The sequence below is a fragment of the Cottoperca gobio genome, chromosome 22 (assembly GCF_900634415.1).
Source record: "Cottoperca gobio chromosome 22, fCotGob3.1, whole genome shotgun sequence".
Taxonomy (NCBI): Eukaryota; Metazoa; Chordata; class Actinopteri; order Perciformes; family Bovichtidae; genus Cottoperca; species Cottoperca gobio.
This window is the reverse complement of record NC_041376.1, coordinates 10,950,036-10,961,409: the sequence shown is the minus strand read 5'-3', so window position 1 is coordinate 10,961,409 and position 11,374 is coordinate 10,950,036. Positions and strand designations below refer to the sequence as shown.

The following is an 11,374-nucleotide window of genomic DNA, read 5'->3' as shown; positions in this document are numbered from 1 at the left end:
GAGCTAAAACAAGCAGAGCGTATGTAATGTTCAAATCTTAATTATATAGTTGAGTATATAGTTCTGCTGGATGCTGATAAGAGAGGTTAGAGTGGCCTTATGTAGAGGATGCATATGTTAGCCACAATAATGTTCACACACTTTTTATTGGATATTTCGATATGGGGTAGACAGAACGTGAGCAAAGTATGCAAAGAGTGAAATTACAAAGAATTACAAAACACAACAAGGTCTTGTCATATTACAGGTTGAATGCCAATCAGCATAATTTTCTAAAAAGAGCCAGCAATCAGCACTTTGAAAAGAAACATGAGACAACCAACGGTGCTCCAAAAGGGACAAAACACTGTATCCAAACTGCAGATGCAGCAATGAAGAAAATATAAATAATTTAAACGATAACAAGAGTCTATAGCAGTGTTAATCATTGCACAGCTCGCGAGCCTCCTGCGGCTCGCCAAGCTTTAATTGGTGGCTCGCGTGGCAGTGGGCTAAATAAAGGGGTGATAGATATGATTATGAGTCAATACAGATATTTCATAAAAACACTAAAAACAAGCAGGGCTATTACATACAACCCATTAAAACACAGTGTCTCCTCTATTAGCCTACACATAAGTATTATTAATAATTGCTAAAAGATGCAAATATAGACCAGAAACAAGATATTTAAACTTGCTCGGCACTAAACTGACTCACTACGGAGTTGCCAGTTTTGGCTGTCTATCAGCGCTACAATGGTGAATGTGCTCTTGGACGGGTAGATACATGGTGGGCTGGATTAGAAATAAATAAATTTAAGGTCATTAAAAATGTTATCATAAGCATGCTTATGAATATGGACATTTGCTATAAAAAATGTATATCGCTAAATTGGAGCATTTAAATTGGAGGATACTACGACCAACCTGGCACTTCCTACTTGCGTTAGCTTGGCTACTCCCGTTAAAAAAAGAAAGGTACGAGCCATACAAGACGAGTAGGGTTCAAGAAAAGTGGACAGAGGAATTTTTATTTGTCCTCCACGAGTCGAATCGGGAGGGAAATTAGGTAAAACAAAAATAGAGCAGCTTTCTTCTTCTCTTTCTGGACAACAAAGGCTCAAACACAGGACAACTAATACAGCTGAACGATTAACTGAGGCATCTTTTGAGATCACATGGATTTTGGCTCAGGCAAAATAAACCTTCTCAATTGTGAAAGACTTTAAAGTAATTTAGTTATTATTATTATTATTATTATTATTATTATTATTATTATTATTATTATTATTATTATTATTATATTATTATTATTATTATTATTATTAATATTATTATTATTAAGGTAATCCTGCTTTTAATTAATGTATTGGTTGACTACATTGCATAGTGTATGTTCTGAGAGGGATGACAGATTAATAAGCAGACATGCTTTTTATGACTGGAAAAGAAAGTGGCTCTCCTATTGACTTTGTCCTATCAATGTAAAACATAATGACATCACTGGTCTGCAGCCATAACCACAATGATGTCATTTATAAGGACATCATTATAAGGAGTAGTTTTGAAAATAATCACAACATAATCTATAGGGTACCAAAAGCATACAAACTACACCAACAAAGAAGAACATAGGTCATATGTTAAGGCAGAAGTTATATGAAGTAGCTGGTTTGATAAAACTACTGTACAAGCTGACATGCAGCCTAATAGTTCATCCCCACCTTTGTTTCAGTGTTTGTCCATCCCTGAGTTCTCATATAGTCACATTTATCAGTCAGTTAACAACTTCCCAGAGAATTTCCCGTCTCTCTCCTCACCCCTCTGGGTTTTCCAGTATGGAAGGGGTGCAGGGAAAGAACAGGTTCTTTCAAGCATTAACTTTTGAGTTACAAAGTAACCTGTAGGGAGAGTTGCCATAGAAACCTAGCTCATTATAATGAAGTCAAGTATGAAGGCAGAGCTGAAGTACACACCTACTCTTTTAACCACTATCAAACGTGTTTTTGCGTTTGTACTTTGGCACCAGACAGAGATGCTTCGGGACAAACATTAATTTCCCCAGCAGGGGAGATGTGAAGACCAACAGGGTAGTTTGGAAGCAGCTGGAAGAAATAGGTCAAGTTGGGGAGTCAATTTAAATCGTAAATTATTCTGTAATTGATGTTTTTTTTTTAAAAAGGAGAGTCCAACTATGGGAAAAGTCAATAAAAACGGTGGACCTACAGTCTGATGAGAAGATATTAAAAAGGTGAGATTAGTAATTGTAATTAACACTAAATTTAAAGAAAGAGACACTATCTTTGAACTTTGTTTCATAGATCACTTGTACGAGAGTACAATTTAGTATTGTGGCTCAACAGCCTCGGGACAAGGAGTGAGTCAATGGGCTCCACAGGATCCAGACCCAGGCTGCGTAAAGTAGCTCCATGCAATAGCCTGCAAGAGGGGGCACTGCCCGAACCACAATGGACCCTCCCTGCTCTGCCAGTCACTGTGGAGCAGCAGTCAGGATCTCTGGGACAGAAGAAGACAACCTTACCTCCACTGAGACAGGAAATAACTCTTTCCACACTCTCAGGTTAGTAACTCCCCCGTGTCTAATGTTTCATTCCCTCTCAGGCTATTATTATTTTTACAGACCACTCTGTGTTGTGATACTGATTGTGTGTATGTGTGTGCTGCAGGAAACCTACAACCAAAGAAAAGTATCAATTCCAGCATCATTCACTCACATCCTCCCCGGATAACCCAGGTTAGCGCGGCAAAATCAGCTGCCTAATATAGTTTTTTCTAACTATAAAAGGCTATTTTTGTTGCCTGATTCATATGAGAAGTTGTTCATCTGTTCATTCCTGTGCTGGGACTCTAGCAGACATCATATTGCATTACTGTTTCTGACTGGTTGTGATGTTTACCCAGACATGCCATCATTATCTCTCCTTAGGCACTGCAACCACTGGCCCTTCAAATTGGCCATGCAAGCACTGCCACTCAAATTGCCATGGTGATACAAAATAGAGAAAATAAAAATATAGCTGCAGACTGTTCCAGCGTCACTGCCCCCATGCCATCTCAAAAAACAATGAGGAATTTGATGTTTGTTGTAGGGGAGGGACTGCAGAGATGGGGGTGTCCACCTGTTTTCTACAATCGGCCAGACAGGACACTGTGGCACCGGCAGGACGATTCAGGTAAAGCATCTTGACAAAGTACGGAAGAGCTGAAGTGCATCTATATCATCAATAATTCAGATCATGCATTTTTATATTGAGGCAAAATTAAAGTGTGCAGCAGTGCTTACAAGAGATAGGGGGGAAATAAAGAGGGAGAAGAGAGAGAAACAGCTGTGCGTGTGTGCTCTTCCACTCCCAGTGGATCTGATTAAAGTGTCTATGGAGTGGAAAGTAGGGTGGTCTACAGCCATGACTGGCCTTCAATGGGATCTATTTTCAGGGTACAGGGAACAGATAAGCCCCAACTATCACTGTAGATACACAGCCGCAGACATAAAGAAAAAGGGGTTTGAAGGAAAATCTCTCTTTTGTGGAATTTCTAACAACTCATAGACATCTGAAACTTGGCAAGGGCACGAGACACTACTCGTTTTGTGCTGTTGAATCTGTAACGCATGGCATTTTATAAGCTTGTCCTGTTTTCTTTTTAAAAATAACCAGTAACTACAGCTGTCAAAAAACAATGTAAAAAGTACAATGTTTTCTCTGAAATATAGTGAAGTAGAAGTATAACGTAGCAGAAAAATAGAAACACTCAAGTGAAGTACAACCTCAAAATTGTACTTTAGTACAGTGCACAAGTACATTTCCACCACTGGTTTCCTATGGCACTGTGGTCTTTCTAGGGAGGAGTCCTGGAGGCCCAGACAGCTCTCACTCAACAGGCTCATCGGCATCGACGAGCTCACCTCCGACAAGCCAGAGAGCAGAGAAGACATAAGGTCGTCTATGGTAAGACTGCAAGTGTGTGATTCTAACAAGCAAGCTTAATACAAAAAATATATCTGAATGTAGTCTTCTGATTGATATGTCTTTTCATTTGGCCCTTTAGTTGGAGGTCCAAATACAAAAGGCACCCAGAGGCTGAAACTAGTGAGAAGGCCCACAGAGAGGGACATCTTCTGGGATGAGACCACAGGAGAAAGTCTGGACCCCAGCTGCTTTCTGGACCCGAAATATCTGCCTCACCTTTGTGAAGAGAGACAGCGTCACGAGCCAGACAAACAACTCCTATGCAGCGGAGAAGACCGGATCCAGAGAGATCGAGCTCCACGTACCGGAAACAGCGAGGAAAGAACTCAACAAACTGGACACAGAGGACTGTCTTCAGACAAAAACATAACATGGACAACCAAAAGGGAAACAGCGAGGATACGAGGTTTAAGAGGATTGAGAGGGATCTGGGACAATAAGCAATAACCATCTTGCAATATGAACAACATTCTTGATGTTCTGGGGACACTTCCTACATGGCTGAGTTTACAATGCCCTCTATGGGTGGAAGCAGTGAGAACACTTGCTGTCGAGGCTCATTTAGCCTTCCTCCCAATATTGATAGCAAACGTCCAAAAATAAATTTTATATTTAGTTCAAAGAGTTGGGATTCAAATCAGCCAGCTTTGAAGCTTCTTTTCTATGGCTGGGCATTTGTTAGAGAAATGAGCACAAAAGAACCCCTCAGTATAAAGATATCCTATTATTTGAAAAGATCTGCGGCTCTCGAACAATAATGAGTGGAAACAGGAAACTGCTAATTGCACCATCATTCTTGAAGTGGTCTCCCCGAGGCCGACTCTTAGCGGGTTTAGAGAGGCGGAGAGGAACTGGACTCAGACCAAACACCTGGGGCCGCAGCGGCCGACTAAATCCTTGTCCTAAGGCACGGTGCGTTAAGATGAACACTGCTGGGATCACATCCCTCCGCAGGGGGCTGGACAGGAATTAAACAAGCAAAGATAATCTGGCAGTGGTTGAGTAGAAGTATTTCCATAGAGGAAATGAGCATTAAACTGTATTAAAGAAAATCAAACATGAACCTTATTGTACTCTACCACTGGGTGTCATTATTGTGCTGAGGGACACAGTAAAGTAAACTGGAGAGCAGCTGCACGGTGTTTTGATATATAAACCTTTCGGTGTGAAAGATCATTTGGAGCATTTAAGGCTATGCAACCTCGTGACATGTTAACACGATTCATGACAATCCACACTGCTGCTTTACTTTTACACATTTATTTTTGCTTATTTTGATGATCGTTGTACAAAAGTGTTTCCTGTCTGTGTGGAGACAAGAGTAAACAATGATTCAATAAATAAATAATTAATGATTCTGAAAAAGACTGTAGAATTAAAGACCCAAAAGAAAAAGGTATAAGCTGAAGGCACTGGAGCAAAGCAACACATTAAAACAAGTCCATCTACTTAGCAAGCCATTCAACCAACAAAGCAAAGTCTGCCAGTGAGAGGCCACTGACTGCAGACTTGAGGAGCCAGACTGACCACATATTGGGATACTGAGGAGATTTAGAGTGGCCCAACTCTTCAAAAAACTTCTCCTTTTCCAGTTCGCTAGCCACACACACTGGGCCTTAAAGCCAAATCATCGTGGAGGGGGAGAGCAGAGAGGTCTCGGTGTCTGCCACTCCGTACTGCTACATAAAAAGAAGGTGAAGGATGCCGTGTGAGCAATTGGTTCCAATTGACAGAGGATTGGTCATGGTCAGCCTTCTGAGTGGAAATCCACGTGAGAATGTAGCATTTGGACCAGCAAGGGGCACAAGAGGCCAGCAGCAGACAATGAGGGCACTCAGAGGAGTCTGGCTGCTGTGGAATAGTGGGGCACAATCTCCTCACATTTAACCCTTCATCAGCTGGTCATTCATTTAACTTAATATCCTAAAAGGTGGAGCTTTCATAGTATGTAACAGAGTTAGCATGAAAGTCATCATAGTGAAGGTATAATACTAGTAAACAGTGAGACACATCTGCAATGCCTCTCTTTAAACAATGTCTTTATAATTAGGCATTGATTAAAAGGGGTCTCTACACTGAGCCTTGTGCAACAACAATAAAGATCAACATAATAAACTTACATTTCTACATTAATTAAGTTAAAGCACCTCTGCAACCTCAAGAGGCGACCCAACCATTTCCATCCTTGTGACTTTTTCACCAATTAGGCAGCTCCTGCTCGCTGAAAGGGACCGGCTGCTTTAAAGTCTCCGAGGGCCAGAGGGTCAGCGCTCAATCACAGTCTGGCTGGAGAGGTTGAGTGTTTGAACTAGCCACTAGTTGACAGGGCGGGGATGGGGTCAAAAGGGGTGGGGGAGTGATTGGTGGAGGGGCCAAGGACTCCTGCCAGCTCTAAAAGAGGAGTCTTTTGTAGCCAAGACACTGGCCAGTGCAGCCAGGCCTTTCACAGCCCAGCCGCCCCTCTCCTCCAGGCCCACAACAGCTGATGACAAGGCCCCAGCTGCTAATTATCCGGCTGATGGAGAGTCACTGAAGTGGGACTGTCAGAGTGAGGGGTGGCCCTTGTGTCTGCAATGGGATAAATTTGATGGGAGGGGTGGGGGATAAAAGAAGTTGGCAGGTAGGTTTTCAAAAGCATCTATCCGTCAACAAAAGCAATACTTCTGCCAGTCAAAGTTTGCACATTGTGAACAACACGGAATGAAAGCAAAATGATTCAGTCTTTTACAGTCAACTAATTACTTTTGACTGCTTTTTAAATTCCTCTCATTTGTGAGCTCTGCAGTAACAACAGGATAGTACCAAATGTATTTTATGGGGTCACATATCCGGTCTGAATCTCTGCACACACTCGGCAGTCTTCAGTCCCGTTACAGTATAGGGAACTGAGCACCTTTCCACCGAGCTGCTCTTCATGTATCCGTGCTACAGAATCATCTGCCCAGAGGATACTGGAGCACTTCCAGTTGAATTCCATATGAAGTACTCTTTGGATTGAAGTTCTCGGGCTGAAAGTAAGACAGACAGACCATCGTTTAGTTTCAGATGACGTGCATTAAGCAAAAATGTTTGATACAAAAACTACTGTAAGCTTACATGTTATAATCCGTGGTTTGGCAGAGGAATAAACCTGCACTGAATGCTGGTCCACACAGCACCCAGAGAGCGTCATGTCAGGCACTTTGAAATACAACTGTGAAGAGAACAGTGGAAGTGTTAATGGTTTTACAACCGAATGATTATATATTAACAGATCCCTTGTTTGATCTTACCCATCAACTGTTTAAAAAAATGCTGCAGCATGCTGAAGTTGTAAATAAATAAACTGGATCATGATTATCACCACACACAATAACTTACCTTGATGTAGGCTGTAAGTTCTGTGCAGAGGGGGTCCGTAGGTCCTGGTGTTGGCCCAGAAAAGATGATCTTGCCGTCCATTGTGACCTCACGAGATTTAGGGAACTTTTGTCCTAAATATCAGTGAGGGTTAAACTACTTATTAGTTTATTTTCCAAATATGCAGCTGCGTCATAGTGTTTTGTTTTTTTAACATGCTCAGGAGCGCAGTGCATACCCAGGGCCCAGATCAGCAGGTTCTTTTCCTTCGAAACATCCAGTTGTCCGGAGCTCACCTTCACATCCGCAACACCAATCTGATCCCTGCACAGGACACAGAGACCACATGCAGATGTTAGTGCCAACAAACTGAATGAAGAGGTTCGCAACTAATGAAAACAGATTTGACACCAGAGAACTGAACATCTGGATGGGTCATTTTTTTAAATTGAGAGTTTTATCATCTCTGCTGTACAAGAAAACAACAGGGACAGTGTAAAAACTGGTCAGCAGAATTAGTGGTCTAATGATGTAATAAATGTTTCAAAGGGTTTAAGTGCAACATCTCTGCAAATTGTGTGAGTACTTTATCATATGGTTACACGTAATGGAGTTGAGCTTGAGACATGTAGATTGTTATTAGGTTTACTTTGTCTATTGGGGGTCTTACTTGGCTGTTAGAGGACTCATTCATTCAGCTAAGAGGAATTATTTAGTGCGCCGTGATGAGACCAGTGCAGGTGTTGGCAAAATAACTGTGCAGTTTAATTAAGAATGCAGGACGGCTCTATTCCATATTACAAAAGGCCCATGTAAGAGACCATGAAACATATATAAATGATGTTTTCAGCAAAAGATAACAAGTCTAATAAGTGGTGTTTCTGATGTAATGTTTAGAAATTCAATTGTTTTTAAAAACTAAATTATCTCATTGATGCTGCTATTTGCTTGTCAGCTGAATTCATTTTACATTAGTTTGCCTGCAAACCTATGTGGTCATCAGTAGTACCTACTTTTAATTAGATCTGTTAACTGTCCAACTTCTATATCTATAATTTATTACCATCAGGTGTTAAAAAACAGAATGGCATCTTGTGGAACTTCATGTATATAGTTTGGTCATAAGACAGATGTACTTAACTTATAACCACTAAAACTAAACTATTAAAAAAAAGAGACCTTGATTTCTGATTGGATATCAGAATGACAATTTACCCTCAAAGATGCCATGGACTGTGATGGCATTAAACCTCTTATACCGCTCTACAGGAAATAAAACCTAGCAAGTGCTCAGGACCTAAAAGATTACATCCTCTTACCTGTTAAAGAATGGCATGTGTGCTTCACAGTACTCCAAAGCTGTTCTTCACACCTCGCGTGAAGTTTGAGGGTTACTGACACACGCAGCTGGCTCTCTTCTTCCCTCAGTTGATACGTACCAAGGATGGGGGGAACAGGGACCTAATGTGAAATGCAGGAAAGCCCTCGAGACCATTAGCACAAATATTTGGGATTAACGTACGTTAGTATGTATGTTTCATACCTGAGATGTATAGCTTGCATAGTCTAAAAGGCTCAAGAGGAGGAGAGAAGGGGAACTTATATGGCCCCAGAGAAAGCTGAGCCATCAAAGTTATCCACGCTGCTGGCAGTCAGGATACTAGAATCCAGTGAGGTGACACAAGGATGCACCAGGATGTCCTGTAGTGGAGAACCATTAGGTGGCAGTGTGAGGGTCACTGTCACATTTGGGAGCACCCCTTCCACTTCACACTGTTGACAGAAGGACAAAAAAGTAGAATGAAGGAAAATAATGGAACAAAGCTAATTAAAAAAATGTTTTTACTTTTACACTTTGCTCTTACTTTGCACATCACAGTGCCATAAACATCCCACAGGTCCTGTCGGCTACGGTTTCCATACTGCATGGAGCGTACAGTTTCCATCAGCGCTACGTTAACCGCAGCTCGACCGCGGTGGAGCCCCGTCTTCCAGGCTGGCTGCTTCTGGTTCCCAGCAGGAGTGGGCACTGTGGGTGTAGCAGGTGCCCCCAGTAGTGGCACATCCAGGGGTGTGCCAAGTGGACAAACCTGTAAGAGTACAGAGGGCAGCATCGCCAGGCGAGAGGCCAGCCCCTCGCTATCAGGCTTACCCCCTGAGCCGAGGAGAAAAGTCTGCAGACCTGCCAAGAGTGTGAGGCCCTGAGAGACAGACAACAGGCTGGCTAGGGCTGGCCGTGGCTCAGCAGGGACATCCACTAAAGGCAGACAAGCTAGGGTTAGAGGCCCGTGTGAGATGGTCAACACTGGCCAAGTATTCCCTTTCCAGGACTGTCCACATGCAGCTCCAGGGCTGGTGATCGCTGACGATGAAGGCAATCATCTCTGAGAGCTACATATGCCTTGTCTGGGTCTGAAAGCCCCAACTCAGTGAGCAAGAGCTGCAGTACAGTATTGTCTTCTGGGACTGATATATATGAGGAACCGGACCAACAGAGCAACAACATAACATCTTGAATTAGAATCCACATAAGTAAATTTTTGAGGCAAAGTGGATTCATAGTTGAGGCTTTCTGTTCTCTTGGCCTTGAACAGGAAGAGAGTGCAACCATGGAGAGATGCTGCGGATGACATTTCTGTTATGACTTTTCTCCTATTTTTTCCATTCAGGAGAGGATGGTTCGAGTCTCTGCAGAGACACAGGCAGCGAGACCAGCGAAGGGCGCCGTCCCTATCAGCATGTACCACCAGTCGAAGGTGCTGGGTGGTCTGCTGCTGGTGCTGTGGTTCCTCTTACTGGGTGGGTCACTCAGGTGGTTAGCTGACATTCCCAGTGTTCTACTGTCCCTTCTCATCTCCTGGTTCAGCAGCAACTGGAACTCCTCTTATTCACCATCTACTTAATCCGGACTTGTGGTTACCACACGGGAGAAGCAGACTCCCATACAGCAACTTCAGGTAAACTGACAACAAAATTATCTTTGAATAAAAGGTCAGAAAAACATTTACAAAAAAAACAAACACCAATTGCCTATTGCATTCTGAGCATATTTACCGCAAACTTTTCTATACATGTTGCTTTCCACTGTACTACGTAACGAGATATAGCAGGACTGAGAGAAATTGAAAGATGTGTCAGGGTAGGTCGTCACCAAAGTAAAAATTGTGGTGTTCATGTTTAGCAAAATTAAGTAACTAGAAGAGGCCCTTCTCACAGACTCCTCCAAGCGTCAAACCTATCGTCAAACTATTATGAAAAGATTAGTGTATTTGCACTTTGATTCTGCACCAACTCAACATACTTGATTAGCAATTCTACACCCTGCCACCAAGTTCATGACAATTGGGCAAGTCGTCTTTCCATAATCCTGATGACAAATATGCAAACTGAAAAAAAAAAACTACCTCCACCGAGGAGGTAGTGTTTTCAGTTTGCATATTTGTGAAACTGGTCTATGGTTTTACAGTAAACCAAGTACCAGCTACCATAAAAGCTCCACTCGTGGCCCCCTCGAGCCTGGCTGCTCTTTACACTCACCTGGAACACATGTTGAAACCCCCTGACTGTCCATGAGGAACCAGGCAACGAAGCAACCAACATTTCCATCTTAAAGTTGTCCTTGTACAAGGATGAAAGCCTGAGAACAAAGACGTTGTTCCAAATAAATGAAAAAAAACAGGTTTTGACATCATTCCTTTACCTTCTGTGGTTGTTCTCTCAAAACAGGAGTGCAGCAAGCCTCTTTGGGGAGGATGGGCTGACTCTTAAGCTTTCGTAAAGAGGAACAAAGAAGTGAAGAAGGGCGCACACTTCTCAATCCTGTCCGTACGCTGACCAACACACAGCCTGACCTCAGTAAAGGAGGGCCTGACGAAGCTGACCGCCACCTCCGCACGGCATCTGCCTCTCGTGTATGTGGCACTGCGCAGCAAGCAGAACTTTCGGTGAAGCACACGTACTATCTTGTCCCGCATTGTTCTCAAGGACGTTCATTGGGTGTTTGGGGCGGGTCCAGTATTGAAAACACCAACGATGATAATAATACTTTCAAGAACGTTTTTCTTT

The 11,374-nt window shown here is 42.6% G+C and overlaps 1 pseudogene; it reads right to left on the bottom strand.

Moving 5' to 3' along the window:
• Nucleotides 1–3,826: 3,826 nt before the first annotated feature.
• LOC115027714 (AP-5 complex subunit mu-1-like) lies at nucleotides 3,827–10,136 on the bottom strand (annotated as a pseudogene).
• Between the last annotated feature and the right edge of the window lie 1,238 nt (nucleotides 10,137–11,374).